The following is an 18,832-nucleotide window of genomic DNA, read 5'->3' on the forward strand; positions in this document are numbered from 1 at the left end:
TGACTAGGGGATAATCGGTTCAAAAACCATTGGAAAAATAAGAGAGAGGCCTTGTGTCAGTCTAACCTAGTTCCAACAGGCCAAAAGGCCATCAGATCATTGAACAGCACAAGACAAAGAATTAAAAGCAGAATAGAAGACATCTTATCCATGACTCTGTGTACATTCACTTAAAATTCATCTTGGGATGCATATATTTAAGCACAATGCACAGGAGGTAGTAACTCCTAGTGAGTCTATAGGGATGAAATGCAAATAGAGTGAAAAAGAAAAAGAGGAGGAGGAAGAAGGGACAGGAAAGCCTAATCCCTGTGTTACTTCATTTAATTCTTATAATCTCTTTAAAAGTACTAAATTTATTATTTACTCAAATAAGACTCATTTAGGGTATTTTCATTCTCATTTTTTAAATATGGTAATAGAGATGAATTTACTATTATATAATTTATTTTATTTATGTGTATATATATATATATACACACACATACATATATTTATATATATACATATCAAAACATTTACAAGTTATCCTCCATGGCATGGGTTTAAAGATACACTTTGCTTACAAACTCTTTATTGAACTCTTGAGCATGTTTGCTGCAGGTAGGTTCTTTTAAAGAGAAGAATAAAACAAAAAACATTAGATTCAGAGTATTTGAAAAAAAGGATTTTATACATTTGGATTAACTGTTATCTCTTAAAGATATCTCTTAATGATTTAATACCAAGTTCACCAGGTCAATGCCAGTCGAACTTTTTTATTAAAAGGAAGTGGATTGTTACAAACAATTTGAAATTATTCTATTGAAAATTGAAATTGAATGTGTTTAGATAATATTCTTTAACTTTCTTAATTCACTCCATTCAATTTGAATTATTTACCTTGTAACAATTTTGAGTTGAAAAACATGAAATACTTTTATTTTCTCTTTCTTATCTGTAATAAGACTTCAAACCCTCTGTTAAGTAGACAAATAGAATTATTGAATATTATCAGATCTCGAATACGGCTGATAGAAAGCATATTTACTCAAATAAGACTCATTTAGGGTATTTTCATTCTCATTTTTTAAATATGGTAATAGAGATGAATTTACTATTATATAATTTATTTTATTTATGTGTGTATATATACACACACACACACACACACACACATATATTTATATATATACATATCAAAACATTTACAAGTTATCCTCCATGGCATGGGTTTAAAGATACACAGAAGATGTCAGGGAGAAGAGGTGGTATCTTAGCAACTACCCTGCCATGCAGCTGGAACTATAGTTCATTCAGAACACATATTATTCCTGGGCATGTGGCTGTTTGACAGCAAATCCTACAAAGGTCTGTTCAGTAATAAATTTTTGTTGATTACTATGACAAGGGCTCCATCCAACTTGTGACTGGGTTTATCTCAATCTCCACTTCTGTGTCTCCCAACACTCATTGCCCTACTTCTCCTCTCTCCACCTCAGAATGTTGTTGAATTTCTTGCCTCCTGATATTTGCTGACTCCATGTTTTCTTGGCTGCTTCTCTCTTCTACGTTTCCATTAAAAAACACCCAAGGGAAGGTGGCAACAGTGGCTCAGTAGCAGAGTTATCACCTGCCATGCAGAAGACCCTGGTTCAATTCCTGGAGCCTGCCCATGCTAAAACAAACAATCAAACAAACAAAAAACTCCCAAGGGAGATCTGCTCCATGGATTATTAGTATTCATCAAATATTGAGCACCCTTATTGGACAGAGCTCTTATACTAGGCCACTCTGTGGGCTGATGGCCAAGGGTTTAGCTGACCATCTTTGGTTTAAGGGTTAATCCCTTGACCTAAATCAACTGAGCCATGAAAACATGAGTCTTGTGATTTGCATGATGGCTCTTTGAGCACAGAAACACTTCTGGCAGTTTCTTACAGATTAAGGCTACAGGCATGGAAACTTTTCTCAAAAGAGTACATGGGTATGGTGAAGATAAATGGCAATTTGGTCTTCTCTTTAGTATATGCCTTCTTTTAAGAAATTAATGACATTAAATTTAAAACTTTTAAAATAACAATTAGGAATTCACCCTCCAACACAAATGTTGTAAGTAATTACTAAATTATTTTCAAGGTTTTCTTGCTCTCAATATAGACTTAATTCTCTATTCATATATTTCTATATAATTTTGATGTAGATTTTATATTTATTCTGAAAAAAACTTTGACTTGTTTCTCTCTTAATACCTAGCCTCTTACAGAATATCTAGCATATAGAAGGTGCTGAATAGATCTTATCATGACGGAAACATTTAGGTTAATTGTACTAAGGAGTGCTTCATCTTTAACCCTGGAAAATGAAAAAGATCTGTTCGGCAGGAGCATGGGTCCTGAACATGAGGACCATTACACATTGCACCACTAACGAGGGGACAAGAACATTTCCTTAACAACTGTAAACTTGTTCTGGATTCCAGGAGTAGGAGAGGGACTGAGAGGATAGGAGTACAACAGAGGACCTATCAAAAGATGAATAAAATGGATATCCAGTACCTTTGATGAGAGGTTGCCTTTCTAGACAATTATAAGCAACCTCCTAACTTAAGGTAATACAAAATGTAGTCAACTCCTCCCCATGAACATAGTCTTGACTTGTTCTTATAAATATACTTTCTGTAAAGGTTGTAATGTGCATGCATAAACACTTCCAGCAACCTTTTAGGGTTACATTGTGTCTTGGGCATTTCATATGGAGATTCCATTAAACTGGCATTGTTGGTTAAAAATAATGAATATTATTCAAAATAAAACAAAAACTCAATATTGATAAGTATTTTGAAAATCCATTATTGAAGTGTGCAGTCATGTAAACATGTAAATACAATCAGACATTTGCACTCAACAGTCCATAGATAGATTCAACAAATTGCTCTCTATCACCGCCCTGATCATGCACAGGCATAAACTCTGAGTTGTTTGTACTCTCCAGCTATCATGACTTAGTTATGAAACTAAGTAAATCATTTCAACAAGTGACAATGGTAAGTGATGAATACAAAAATAATAAAGTTATAACCATCATAAAATGAAAGTGACAAGGACAGTAAATTGAGAACAGGTTATAAAAAGTAGACCACATTAGAAGAATGTAACTTACAAAAGGCAAAATCGAAACCGATCTATTCATAATTTCTGACCAGAAGATAAAAGTAGAAAGAGTCAGTAGGAATAATATTTCCCATGGGCAATGGAGGTGGAAATTGTGCCATGTCTCCATCTTTGGCCCCAGACCTGATTAATTCTAGAGAGATGTTTAATAAAGTGGGTGCAGTTTAGGCCTGCAAAGATGGTGGTATTTAAAGCGAAAGATAGATTTAGAGTTTTATATTGGCCAACATCCCCAAAGTAAGCAGATGACCCACTAAAAGGGTTTAATTGAACAAAGTTTAATGAAAGGAATATTTACAGCATGTGGGAAGGGCTTAAGATAAAAAATTGTAAAGCACCCAGGGACTAGCAACTGAGGAAGCATTACTATTCTTAAAATGAAGGAGTGAATAGCAACTAGAACTCTTCTGGTTACTGGAGAGGCGCTCCTGGTTTGGGGTTCTATTTTCTCAAAGCAGTAGAAGGTGAAAACATAGAGCGTGAGAAGGTGGAAGTGTACACAGAAGTTTGAAGAGATTGGATACCTTTTAAAATAGTCAGGTGGGATTAATCGGGGAAATCTGACTAACTAAAGAAATATACAATTGTCAGGCAATGGAGAGCCCACTGAGGCTGTTGAACAGGAATTCATGGTGATATCACTCTGCCTGCTCTTGTGACTTTTCTCCAGTGATGTTCAAATGCCCAGGAGCAGGCTGGGGAAAGATAATATTTAAGTTCAGCCCAATGCATGTAAAGAGATCTCACATACATTTATAATCAACTGTCAACCAATCCGCCTTCTCTCTCTCTCCTTCAGGCTATTTTACATGTGTCTAAGCATATGAGCATTTATTACGTAACTGTAAGAAAAAAAAATTTACTTTTTGCTAAGTTTAAACTATTTCTTACCATTGAGGTACACTTTGAGATGAGATGACCTTATTTTCAATTTTAAGTCTCACATTAATAGCTGTATAACCTAAGAGAAGAATTCTATATTTCAGACCTCAATTTCCTCATTTTTAAAATTGGTACAATAATGCATAGTATCTCTGGAGTCAAATGCCCTCAGTTTTTATACCAAATCTGTCACTTTCTTGCTGTATGATTTTGGGCACACTGAATAATATTTCTGGTCTTCAGTTTTACCTCCTCTATAAAATATGATAAAGATCCCTCCCTCGTGACTATGAAAATTAAATTACATAAATCATCTAAAATGATTTAGAATAGTACCTGGAACTAAATAAATATCAGCTTTTACAGTGTCTGGATAGGCTGGTCCGGGTCCAATATTTATTTTTGGTGGCTAGTATTCTTTTTTCATATTCTCTATAATTGGGCCATTCCAAAACTCAGTAAGGAATGTATATCTGTCAAATATATTAACTTTCTATAGACATGCATCTAAAGAGATCTAGCATCTTTTGTCAGATACAGCCCTAAGTATTTCTAAGTTTTTCATATTTTTATATTATAAAATATTTTTTAAAACTCCGGTTATTTGTTTAATCAAAAGTAGGACTTTATAGTATTATTAAAAATGAGTAAAGTCTGGATGGAATGAATACATGAATATTTAGTATGACTCTGAAATAGGAGATACCTGAGGCCATTAGTTTTTTGAATTTCATTGAGCAGCAGACTTTTTTTTTCCAAATAAAATATCCCTTGGAAAATCATTATATAAAGTGATTAAAAGGAAAATTCTTTATTTGAATAATAAGCTCACAAGGCTGACATTTATTGAGCTTTACTACGCGCCAGGTACAACTCCAAAACTGCACCATCATCACCCCCCATGGTGGCTCTGGGACTTTTCCTTGGAGCCATGAAGTACAATGGACACAGTTCAAAAACAACTCCTGTGGACCTGTGAGCTACTCAAGGGCAAGGACATTATGATGTATTACTTAACCAAATACCAAATAGTGTTGGACACTTTGTAGGTGGTGAATAAACATCGGTGGAATTTGGTAGCATGGGAGAAAAAGAAACACTAAGGGTGAACCCACACACTAGTAAATAGCTGTTATGGTCCAAGCCCACACTTCCTCAGGGCAAGACTAGTTTTTTCCAAAATCCTGGGCAATAAAGTTTAGAATATAGTTAAACCAAGGGTCTCAATCCAGCCTATGACCTAAGAATGTTTAGAGGCATAGATTGGGCCACCTATGGAATTAGTATGAAAGAAAGAATGGCTGGAGTTATTCTGAAGTGTTTCTCCAGAAAAACATACCTACAGTCCATTGTTGCAGTGGCCTCAAGACCACTGAATGGCCCCTAAAAAAAAAACATTCTTGGGGCTAACTAGATATTTACCAGCTCTCAAAGGAATAAAATTCTCTAGAGTTTTCTTAGTCAAAGTCTGCTTTTATGACTTGGAATATTTCCAGGTACCAGGGATTATGGTGGGAACTAACATTTATGCAGGCACTCTCCCCATTACATTCAGTTCCAGGTTAAATATCAAGTAAAGGGGATAGCAGGTGAGTAGAAAATAGGCAAAGGAAACAAAGATAAGACATAACAGGACATAGCTTTCGGTTGCATTATCCCCATTACTAAATTTCAAGACATATCCTTGAGGACAGAGTCTTTGATCATATTTCTTTTCACTGCTCACACTATAAATGATACTACCACTAATAATAACTTGAACTTTTATTGATGGTCTCTGAGGTTCCCAGTGCTGTGCTAAATACTTATTAGGCATTAATAAATGTGCAAATACTCAATAAAAATGTGGCACTTAAAAAATCTAAAACAAAATATTTTATGCAGAAACACAAGTAAGGGAAAGCAAACAAAACAAGTAGGAATAAGTTTTTATTACAGCCTGATATGATAGTGAAAGTAAAGATAGATACTTGAAAAAGTGACTTCTCAAGATTGTTTGAGAAACTTCAAATGAAAATGAGAAAGAGATGTTGATTAGAAAATCATTTTTGGCTTAAGTCAATGGAATGAGAATAGAAAAACCTTGATGGCATTAAAATTCCTATAAATCATTACAAAAATTCTGGAAAAGTAGGGACAGTTTCTGAATTAAAGTAGCAGTGTTGCTCAAATTAACAAAATACAAAACAATACCCATATATCACAGAGGCTATTCATTAACATGGAGAGCTGTATAATTCATTAAAAATTTTTAATTATTTGGTAGCTAGTCCTAGAAGACATCCATAGGCATTTATAAAATGAACTCTAAATGTAATTCCTAAATCTTATCAAAGGCAGAGATAATCCAGAATAGTTATATTCTTTTACTGAATCTATAAAATCTTTCTCCTAAGAAATGGGTGAAGGATATTAAGAAATTTGCTTGAAAAGGAAGATTAGTTGGCATTTATTACCCAAATGACTATTTCTTATAACATTTAATTTGTACTCTTTCCTTATATAACTAGATTTGTGATTAATGACATTGCCATATGAATAGCATGAGCCCTGTTTTAACTAAGTGTATCATTGGGCTAGAAATAGAGATTCCTGTCCTGTACTTTCCAGCTCTGAGTATTCTGAGACCTTAAGCAACCTTCTCAATAGGAGATTCAAATTGTCCTAATCAAAACTAAAATGTAATTTCCTAACTACAGCATGTATTTCATATATGTTGTTAAATGATTGCCCTCTATTATATCATAATATGAGTTACTCCAAATAAATATGAAATACCATAAAGTTATTCCCATACTAATGTCATACTTAATAACCTGTAATGATTTAAATTTAATAGAATAAAAAATTTTAACTCAGAACAGAATTTTGATTATCCTTTAAAGTGAGTAATTCTTGTGAAAATATATAATAATTTCATAAGTATGTGTATCATTCATTTACATTTCACAGAACAATTGTGAACATCTTGATATTAAAGGCAGAAATATTTACTCATTTTGGTGGCTATTACCAATAATACTAAGATAAGGGTGACTTTGGAATCAAGCACTGCACTGTCTCTATCATGTACTGCTTCATGACCTTAGTCAAGTCACTTGACTTCTCTAGATTTAGGAAATGAAGATAATGTTACCTCTCTTTTCTCTTCTCTCTCTCCTCTCTTTTCTTCTCTTCTCTTCTATCCTTATCAGAGTATTAAATGAGTTAGTGGATGCAAACCAACTGGCACAGGACTTCATACACATGAGGCTCTCAAAAATGTCAGTTTACATTCTTTCTAATACTTTTCCCATCTTGCTGGAATAAAATTACATTGCATGACCAAGAGGCAATTATATTCTAAAGGAATTTTTTTTTTGTTAGAGAGACAACACCCAGAAAGGCAAAGTTGCGAGACACCCCAACGCCGGAGAATGATAAAGGGCCATGGAGGAGAAAGATTCATACACTTCCTCTAAAGGATCATTTTTCCTTTGAAACTGACATAGTCCTGGGTAAAATAAAGAATCCTAGAGTAATAAAGAGCTTCTATTTAAATAATATCTGTATTCATTGTGATAACTCCTTTGGTTACAAGCAAAAAAAATAATAACTTTGCTAGATTAACCACTAGAGGGTTAAAAGAATGCTAAGCATCCTAGAGAATTTCAAGGCAGGAATTCAGTGAGACCTCAGGAGGGACTGAAATGCACCAGTATATGGGTCTCATGCCTCTGCTCTTTTCTGCAAGGCTGTGTCCTTCTTTCCCTAGGCACGATGGCTTATGCTGCTCTACCAGCCCACTCAGCAGGTGGAAGGAATTACCCCAGAGCTCAGAGCTTAGTGGTATTAATTTCAGCCACTTGAAGAGTCTCTCCCTCTCTCTGTCTCTCTCTCTCTTTCTATCTCTCTCTTCTCCTCTCACCCTTTCTCTCTCTTCCCCTCTTCTCTATCTCTCATTCTCTTTCTCCCTTACCCCCATTTCCAATTCCAAAATCCCTGTTCATGACCCAGCTTGACTCAGGGCCTCTCTGAGTTCAGTCAAATGTAGCCAGTGCAAGTAGGACCACATTATCAAAATGGCTCCTAAGGTAACAATCCTACCATGAACCGTGAAGATTCGAAGGGGGCTGGGGAGAGGCAGTGTGCTGGTGTTTTCTATTTGCTCCCTCCAAATCGACTCCCTACCCTGCTTTGTGCCCTGAGGGCTGACCTGTATACACTATCCATCAGGTTTCAGTAGGAGAAGAGGAGAAATCTATCAGGGTATTTGTCCTCCTCGCTCCCTCTTTGCAGGTCATCATGGGTTGGCTATGCTCATTGACCAAATGCCACAGTTAACTGTCTGGTGACCCCTTCCATAAAGCTATTATCTCTGTGTGCTGAGAACTGTTCTCTCCTCTTGCCTGTTCAGATCCAGGGGTGCTAACCATTTCCTCACTCTAATAGCCCAGGCTCTTTCATCATCACTTATTGTTTAATCTGAACTCTGCTCACACTTTTGTAAATGTCCCTTTATTAAACCCAGAGTGCCATCTGTTCCCCATTAGGATTCTAGTACAAATAGTTAATGGGACTCATTCTGAGCTGGACAGATATTTTTAAAGTGTCCACTATGTCTTATTCAGATTTTCCTGGGAGGATGATTGATATTTATACCTCACATATATAGTTAAAAACAACTGAAATATTTTTATTATTTATTTTGGTGAACAAAAACAATGCAGTATATGTAAGCCATTTCCTGTTAGCTCAAGAAACATTTATAAATTACCTACTATATGGCCAGACCTGTGCCAAATGTTGATGAATAAACAAGATCAAATTATTCATTGTAGGGAGAATTTCTCTTTTACATTTTCCTTCAGATTCAATGAAAAGTTCTTGCGCATATCCTCAACGTTAGAAAATCATCATATTTTAACAATAATAGCAATTGACACTATGTAGTGTGCTAGACCTACATTTTGACACTTAATCCTCATGACAGCCCTATGAGATAGATATCACAAGCCCCACTTTTCTGAAGTCAAACCTAATACTTGGAGCTTTTATATAATTTGACCAAGATCACCTTGCTGGGAAATGGCAGAGCCTGAGTTCTAATCCTAATATCTATGACCAAGATGAAATACTGTATTTTGGGAATGGAGTTGCTTTGTTCCTTATTTTGGAGTGACCAAGTCTGATTAATAAGGTGAGTGATTACTTTGGGTAATTCTTTTTCAGGTCTAAAACAACGTGTCATTGTCAAATAAAGAGACTTTTAAAGTTCTCTAACTCTGAAAGTAATTCTAATGATGAAGATAAAAAATATCGTAATTATTGACAGCACTGATGGAAAAAATATATGATTACTTTACAGACTATCTAAATTTTAACATATGCACCCTAGCATGTGGGTTTTTAAAATCCCTCTTTCCTCCCTTAGGATCATACTTTATGCTCCAGGTATGCAGAACCTCTACTACTCCTTTCACTACCACTACTGGAACCACATGTGTCTTAATGAGCACACTAAGCAGGCCCATGGTTTAATCAAATGGAAAGCAGGCTGAACACCAAAATGCTGTTCCTATAAAACAGCACTTTAGACCTAGTTCTAGATAGAACTAGGTAATTCTAGTTTTAGAATTGAAACTAGAATTATGTGGTCAGCAGACAACATTTCTGTTTTGCCAGCTGGCTCTAGAAAGCACTAGAGTGAGACTACAAGGCTAGGGAAAAAAGAAACTTGGTTCTTCCTTCTGCTTCCGCTTGCTATGATTGTCATACCAAAATTCGGCAGTAGTGTTCCCTTACCACAGATGCAGCTGAATTCACTTTGCAGTTTTTCCAACCTTCTAAGAACCAGTCTCATCACACCCACACCCCTACACTTCAAAGTCCCAGCCAAGTGGCACCCCCTCCTTTCAAGTCTGAGTTTCGGCCCCTCCTCTAAGTTTCTAAGTTTTAATATTTCCAATCTCTTCTCTTTGTTCTCTCAGTCTTAAGAGTAGTAGCTGTTGACTGTAATTGCTACTTCCTTGATAACTAGAATTCACTTTTTACCCTTCCAGTTACCTAGTTAATAACTTTATATTTAGTTAACAATTCTTTAAATGCTTTCTGAACAAATAGTGGGTATGCTTTCTGTCTCCTGACTGGACCCTGATAAATATACAGCTAAACATATATAAAGTGGCATTATATAAACTCTATCAAGGTTGTTTGAAAATAAAATTGTATGCAAAGCTGTAGGAAAAGACAAGAGTAAGGTATAACTGTCGGAAATTGTTAGATGGAGAAGAAAAATGGTAAAAGAAGGAGAAGGAATGCTACTAGTCCTTTTCATAAAGTGGAAAGACAATATTTTCTATGGTAGAAGCATTAATAAACAGAGGTATGAGTATACTTTGAAGTCATATGGGTGACCTACGGAAGTAATTGTATTAATAACATATGATAATGAAATTCAGAGAAAAAGAGAAAAGGAAAGGACAAAGTAAGTGAACAAAATTATTTTAGAGATGGAAAAAATGAAAAATAATAGAATAATCTTACTATCTAACTATATGGTGGTAAGCCTAAGCAAATTAAAAACAAATGATTGAAGTGATTATCTCTGAGTAGCAATACTGGATATAGGCAGGAGTGGGACAAAGGGTAGCTGTGGCGTATTTCTCAGGGACTGGAGCCTAGCCAAACTTAAAATTTTTTAATGTTTCTCTCCCTCTCTATGTTCACTCCCGGCCCCCATATCGGTAACCTAGTTCACTGTTCCCCCTTCCCCCTCTTGTTGTAGACCGCCCATTTCCGTAGCTCATCTCAAAGCCTGCAACCCTTCCTGTTATGCTCAACTCGTTCCATACCCCTAATTTCTACCCTCTGCCTGGCAACTGCCTACTACCTTGCATGATTGGCTGCCTCAGTGTGACGTGTAGACCCTTAGCTCCACCCCTCCTCCGAGTATATTTAAGCCTGTTGCTCGCCCAGCCCCGCGTCGTCGATAGAGCCCCGGGGTCTTCGGATCCCAGACGTCTCACTCTTCAGGTTCCCGGGTGACCCATCCCGGAGTGTAATAATAAAGACTTAAAACCCGCATCTGGCCTGAGTGACGACTTCTTCGCGACCGCCAGCAGGGGAAAGACGCCGGCTTCGGCTTACCCAGGTTAATTTCCGCGAGCTCGCTCCCCAACCCCACCCGGTGTGCCAGCCGGCCTGACCGACTGGAGCTCTCCGACGGCAGGTAGCTGTTTTTCCAGCAAGTCTTTCAATTTTTTTTTCTTTTTTCTAATGTCATTATGGCAACATACATATAACATAAAATTTGCCATGTTACCATTTTTAATTGTATAATTCAGCAGCACCAATTACATTCACAATGTTGTACAACCACCAACATCATCCATTACCAAAACTTTTCCCATCACCCCAAACAGAAACTTTGTCGCCATTGAGAAATAACTCCCTGTTTCCTGCCCCACACAGCCGCTGGTGACATCAACTCTACTTTCCTTCTCTATGAATTTGCTTATTCTAGATATTTCATGTAAGTGGAATCATAGAACATTTGTCCAGTTGTTTCTCACTTACTTCACTTAACATAAATGTTTTCAAGGTTCATCCACCTTGTAGTATATAACAGAACTTCATTCATTTTTATAGCTGAATAATATTCCATTGTATGGGTATACCATGTTTTGTTTGTTTCTTCTTCTGTTATGGACACTTAGGTTGCTTCCAACTTTTGGCTACTGTGAATAATGCTGCTATGAACATAAGTGTACAAGTGTCTTTTTTAGTGTCTAGGGTATATACTTAAGAGTGGAAAAGTTAGGTCATATAGTAAATCTATCTTTAAATTTCTGAGACCCAACAGTTCTGAGAACTGTTTTCCTCAGCAGCTGCAGCATTTTACCTTCCCACAAGTAATGCAAGAGGGTTCCAATTTCTCCACATCCTTGCCAACATTCACTATTTTCTGTTTTTTTTTTCTTAAATAATATCATCCCGGTGGCTTTCTATTTTATTTTTAAACCACATATATTTTATTAATTTGATTATTTAAATTTAACTTTTAAAAATGCAAAGAAAGGGACTGCCGATTCCAGGAAGATGGAAGAGATATTTTTCCCTATTCTCCCTACTAATTACAATTCAAAACCCTGGACATTATGTATAAAATGAACATAAGAAAGTTCTGAAAAGTGGGAGGAAGACAGACTAGCTAGGCAACTTGGGACCCAGGGACAGCACAATAGTGACATCCCTGTATTTTCTTTTTGCCTCTTATACTCCAGACCTGGAGCTGAAGAAACCAGCAACTGGGAAATATCAATGGACAGAGACAAAAACTCCCCAATGAAAGCATGTTCTCTCTAGTACTTAGAAAGAAGTCACCTATCAAGGCAGAAAAAAAAATGGATACAAGGGAAGGATAAAAAAAATCATTTTTTTCTATTTATTAGTGATATACATGTAAATAAAAATTAAAAATACTAATCATTTACAATCAAAAATGAACACACACACACATAAATAAGCATGTATGTTTAAATCTAAAAAATAAAAATGCATATGTCTTATATGTTAAAAACTATAAAAGACTTATGAAAGAAATGGAAAAATATTTAAATGAATGGAGATACATACCATGTTCATGGATTGGAAGACTTGACCTAGTAAAGATGTTGATTCTCTCAAATTGATATGGAGATTTAATGTAGTTATAAAATTCTCAGCAAGATTTTTTTGTAGACACAAACAAGATCATTCTAAAGTTTATATATAACTACAATAGCTAAAACTATTTTGAAAAAGGATAATAAAGTGGGAGGAATTAGTTTATATGATATCAAGACTTCTTCTATAGCTACAGTAATCAAGTCTGTGTGGTATTGGCAGTTTAGACAAATAGATCAATGGAATAAAATAAAGAACCCAGAGATAGAAATGCACAAACATGCATAACTGATTTTTTTTTAATTTTTTTTATTTTATTTTTTTGAATGCCAAAAACACATAACAAATGCAAACATTCCTATTTTGATCATTCTGTTCTACATATATAATCAGTAATTCACAGTATCATCATAGTTGCATATTCATCATCATGATCATTTCTTGGAACATTTGCATCTATTCAGAAAAAAGAAATAAAACAAAAACAGGAAAAAAAAGTTTATACATACCATACTCCTTACCCCTCTCTTTCATTGATCACTAGCATTTCAAACTAAATTTATTTTAGCATTTGTTCCCTCTATTATTTATTCTTATTCCATATGTTCTACCCATCTGTTGACAAGGTAGATAAAAGGAGCATCAGATACAAGTTTTTCACAGACACAAGGTTTTCACAATCACAAATCACACAGTCACATTGTGCAAGCTATATCATTATACAATCATCATCAAGAAGAAACATGGCTACTGGAACACAGCTCTACATTTTCAGGCAGTTCCCTCCAGCCTCTCCATTACATCTTAAATAACAAGGTGATATCTACTTAATGCATAAGAATAACCTCCAGGATAACCTCTTGACTGTGTTTGGAATCTCTCAGTCATTGACACTTTGTCTCATTTCACTCTTCCCACTTTTGGTCAAGAAGGTTTTCTCAATCCCTTGATGTTGAGTCTCAGCTCATTCTGGGATTTCTGTCCCACGTTGCCAGAAGGTCCACACCCCTGGGAGTCATGTCCCACATAGACAGGGGGAGGGTGGTGAGTTTGCTTGTTGTGTTGGCTGGAGAGAGAGGCCACATCTGAGCAACAAAAGAGGCTCTCTTGGGGGTGACTCTTAGGCCGAATTTTAAGTAGGCTTGACCTATCCTTTGTGGGGTTAAGTTTCATATGAACAAACCCCAAGACTGGGGGCTCAGCCTATAGCTTTGGTTGTCCACACTGCTTGTGAGAATTTCAAGAATTCAACTTGGGGAAGTTGAATTTTCCCCTGCAAAAAATAACTGATTTTTGACAAAGGTGCAAAAGCAATTTATTATAGGAAAGATAGCCTCCTTGAAAAATGGTGCTGGATAATAGGACATCTGTATCAGTAAATATTTTCCAGAGAAACAGAATCAACATGGTGTTTGTGTATAAGTGCGTAAAGATTTATTCTAATGATTTGACTCACAATTGTGGGGACAGGCAAATCTAAAATCCAGAGGAGCCCAGCAGTCTGGAAATCCTAGCAAGAGTTGATTTGCAGTCTTCAATCTAAAATCTATAAGGGGAGGCCAGCAGGCTGGAAAGTCAAGGAGTTGTAGATAATGTTGTCTTGAGGCAGAATTTCTTCTGGTATCTGGAACCATCAGTTCTTTGCCTTTAAGGCCTCCCGTTGATTGAATGAAGCCCAACTGCATTTCAGAGGGTAATTGCCTTTTCTTAAAGTCAACTGATTGTAGGTGCTAATCCCATCTACAAAATAGCCCCACAGCAATATCTAGATCAAGGACTGACCAAACTGACATTATAACCTAGTCAAATTAACACATTAAATTAACCTTCACAACATCAATAAGCAAAAAAAAAAGAACCTTGACATAAGTCTCACACCATACATAAAAATGAATTCAAAGTAGATCATGAACTTATATGTAAAATGTAAAACTATAAAATCTTTAGGAAAAAAACAAGGGAAAAATCTTCAAGATCTAGGGCTTGACAAAGAATTCTTAGACTTGGTACCCAAAGCATGTTCCATTTTAAAATTTTTTACAAATTAGACTTCATCAAAATTTAGAACTTTTGCTTAGAGAAAAATGTTGTTAAGAGGATGAAAAGACAAGTTAAAGTCTGGGAGAAATTTGCAAACCACCTCTCTAATAAAGGACTAATATCTAGAATATATAAAGACTCTCAGAACTCAACAGTAGAAAACAAACAATTCAATAAGAAAATGAGGAAACGACATGAAAAGACATATCACCAATGGCTAAAAGCATACGAGAAGATGCTCAATATTAGTAATCAGGGAATTGTAAATTAAAACCACAATGAGCTATCACTGCACAGAAGTCAAAATGACTAAAATAACAAATAGTGACAACACTAAAACTGGATCACTCACACATTACTGGTAAGCATGTAAAATGGCACAGCCACTCACGAAAACAATTTGGCACTTTCTTTAAAAACTAAATATGTGACTATCATGACTACAATTATCCCACAGAAGTGAAAACTTATGCTAATGCAAAAGCCTATACACATATGTCTATAGTTCTAAATATTTGGCTTTATTTGTAATAGCATAAATCTAGAAAGAACCCAGATGTCCTTCCATGGGTAAATTATTGAACAAACCGCGGTACAGCTATACTTTGGAATACTATTCTACATTTCAAAGGAACAGAAGTTTGATACACACGACAACTTGGGTGAATCCCAAGAAAACTGAGCATAGTGAAAAAAGCCAAACCTAACATACTACAAACTGGATTTCTGCATTATTCCACTTATATAATATCCTCGAAGTGACAAAATTACAGAAATGGAGAACTGATTAGTAGTTGTCAGAGATGGGGTAGGAGAGAGATGGGTACAGCTATACAAGGCAGCGTGAGGGATCTTTGTGAGGTAAGATATGTTCTGCGTCTTGACTGTATCAATGGTCAATATCCTGGTTGTGAAACTACTATAATTTTGCAAGATGCTACTACCATTGGGCAAAATTGAGTAAAGGACACATAAGTTGTCTCGATATTGTTTTTAACCAAATGCATGTGCATCTAAAAGCTTTCAATGTCTTTTTTAGGTTCAAGGAAAGAGACCTCAGTTTTCAGCAAGTTGACATGACAAGGAAGTACTTGGAAAGGAGATGGTAGGTGCTTGCAGGTCATGGACTATGATATACTGTTCCCCAAAATACAAAGAGTGTTTATTTTTACATTGCATTTCATAAAACATATTAATTCCCTATCAACAAATGTTTATGGTCCATAGGGATTTAATTCCCCCTTCTGAATTCTGCAATTCTAAAACAAATTAAATTTAAGCTGATCCAACTGAGTGGATAAGCCCCATAAAAGCAATTACAGTCATAAAGAGATGCTGTAAAATTGACATTAAAACTATTCAACTCACAACCTCCTCACACCCCTCCTCCTCCTTCACACACAAAGTGCTTGTCTTTTAATGCGTGTGCTGGGAGTATTTACCTTGCAACTATAGGCTGCACAAAGGAATTGATTTTAAATTCTCTCTCATTAAGTATGTCCCAAGAACAAACCTTGACATTTTGAATGACTGCAGCATAAAATAGCTCATGAAACCAATGTGTACTATCTTGTCATCTGTGAAAATCTAGGCGCATTTAATGTCTTTTTGTATTCAAATGGAGAGCCCAGGCAATCTAAGAAGTAGTTACCTAAGGACTGCCACAGGAATTCCCAGATCTTTCGCTTTTTCCACAGTTGCCTTTTCATTTCTTTCTTTCTTCTTTTCCCCCTTTTTCAAGATAATAAATATCACAGCCATTGCTCTGCTACAAACTTGTATTTTTTCTTCACCCCAGAAGCTGGGAAATTAAAAGTATAAGCAGAGGTAGATTATAACAGGGAGGGCAAAATAAGCTACTCCTGTTCCACATTCACAATTTAAAGTGTCTTGGTTAGATCCTTGATTTTTGAATGTGCTAATTTGAAATATTTTGAAAAGAAACATGTAGAGCATGAAACAATTCATAGTAATTTGGCAGTAAAATCAGGGCTCTTCAATTTTATACTCTCTAATCTTCTGCCTAGCAGTTTTCCTAGAATTTCTTAGTTACTAAATTATTATAAATGTGGGTTTTTTTTTTTTCCATTTGTGGATGGCTTAGTTAAAATAAGATCATAAAAAAGGACATTGTCTTTTTGTGGCCAGATTACAGAGAACTGCATTCATAATTAAATTACCAAAATGTTAAAAGTACTCTGGTTCCTCAAAGTTCTGCTCACATCCAAAATCAATCTGAGTATCCTAAGTAGATAAAAATTTATACCAATCAGATCAAATAAATCTGTGACCTACACTGAAGACTTATCATTTTCAAGTTATCAATTAAAAAGCTGCTAACATGCACTTAAATATCTATACATTCCAGTAATCAACAGTACAGCACAATAAATACTAAAATAATCATTTTTAATTCAATATCTAATTGAAACCATGTGACAGAATATAAATTATAGCATTTATATTATGCTGTTTTCATCACAAAAGTGAACTAGTCATTAAAAAGTAAAGTAGCTATTTTTGTGACTTCCCCCATACTCTAGCACATTCCAGTTGCCCTGTGTGTTTATTTTCTTTGTAGCCAAACATGACTATTAATATCACCTCATATATTAAAAATAAAATGTTTGCAAAATAAAGCAGGTTCCCCACCCCTGACCTCCTTCCCCAATAACATGCTGCTTGTGTTCCAGTGTGTGTAACTCTCCTTAATTAGGTAGTTCTGCTTTTAGTTTTGTGGTTTGGATATGAGGTATTTGTCTGCGGGATTGGACAAATGAATAAATAGGGACATAATTCTTTTTAAATAAGCAATACATTTCATCACAGCCTGCACAACAATTTCTGCACATGCAGTCTGGTGACCCAGAACTATCTGCAAATTACTGTTCCTATTCATTCACTTACATTTCAGGGAATGTCCTCAAATACTCAAGACTTGTAGAAAAATCAGAGTCTCTGATGTTTCAGCTCTTGCAAGGTGAAATCTTGCCTGAGTAGCTATGACAGAAAATTTTTGATCTAAGAAAATTATAACCAACCTCAGCAAAAATTAAATAAACAACAACAACAACAAAAAAAAAACAGAGAAAAGTCAATGTTTAACTTTAGTGGTTCTGGACACTTTTGATTTCATTCTACAAATAGTAAGGCACTATATTAGGCCCCAGTAATAAACAGTGACAAGACATTCATGGAACCCACAGTTTAATCAAAGGCAATTTTGAAGCAAGTATTTATTACACGTGGGAAAATGTAGCAAAAATAGAAGAGAGATGGGTATTAAACACAAGTCTTACTGTTTCAATTTTAGTGCTAAATGAACCCATGTGCCATTTTTTATTTCCTTGTTCATGGAAACCCTTCAACCTCTTTTTCGAGCTAATTTCTAATAATACAGATTTTATTGTACCTCAGACCAACCATAGGCAATTTCTCTGAAAGGGATATGCTGTATCATTTAGGAACTGGGCCAACTGAAAGTAAAGCAAGTCGAAAGTCATTTACAAAATAAGTCTCAGAACAGTGACTGCAGGAGCTAATTCAACTGCTCTATGACAACACCAGAGACCCAGTTTCTTCCCTTAGCATCGGCATCGTTTTCCCTCATCTTCACGCGTGTTACCTCATGATTTCAAGATGGTGGAAATCATCCACCCATACAAATATGGCTGCCCTCTAAATGTCATGTCCTCTTTCAAGGAAGAAATGAAAGGAAGAATAAAGGGAGCTACCATCCATGCCTGACCCTTTTATGAGGAAAGCTAAAGTTTCCCAGAAATGCCTATGGCGACTTCCTTCTACGTCACGTTGATCAGAATGGGATCACGTGGTGAGCCGTTTGGCCCTTTGGCTGCTGTTTGGGTAGGACGAGTGAGAGACATGGGCAAAGTTTACTGGGTGAGAGTTGAAAGAGGTCAGGACAATCCTTCCCCATTCTTCTCCTTCCTCCCATTTCAGCACTGCGGTTCTGGGAGTGGCCATATTCCTTCAAATAACGACAGCTCTTGTGGGGCATTCCCCTCCATAGTGCCAGCTCTGATGGGGCTCTGGCAGCCACACTCTCCCCCCTTTCTTTTCAGGCCCTGGGGTGGTACCAGCCTTTCAGTGTG

The 18,832-nt window shown here is 36.0% G+C and overlaps 1 long non-coding RNA gene across 1 annotated transcript in view; it reads right to left on the reverse strand.

The window, feature by feature from the left end:
- LOC143682709 (uncharacterized) overlaps window positions 1–18,549 on the reverse strand; it is a 49,658-nt gene extending 31,109 nt beyond the window's left edge. Inside the window, exons 1-2 of the long non-coding RNA XR_013175241.1 lie at window positions 18,346–18,549; window positions 17,628–17,720 (exon numbers count right to left, since the gene is read on the reverse strand). This is a non-coding gene — a long non-coding RNA (uncharacterized LOC143682709). The remainder of the gene's footprint in view (window positions 1–17,627; window positions 17,721–18,345) is intronic.
- Window positions 18,550–18,832: the final 283 nt, after the last annotated feature.

This window comes from Tamandua tetradactyla, chromosome 5 (assembly GCF_023851605.1).
Source record: "Tamandua tetradactyla isolate mTamTet1 chromosome 5, mTamTet1.pri, whole genome shotgun sequence".
NCBI classification, from domain to species: Eukaryota; Metazoa; Chordata; class Mammalia; order Pilosa; family Myrmecophagidae; genus Tamandua; species Tamandua tetradactyla.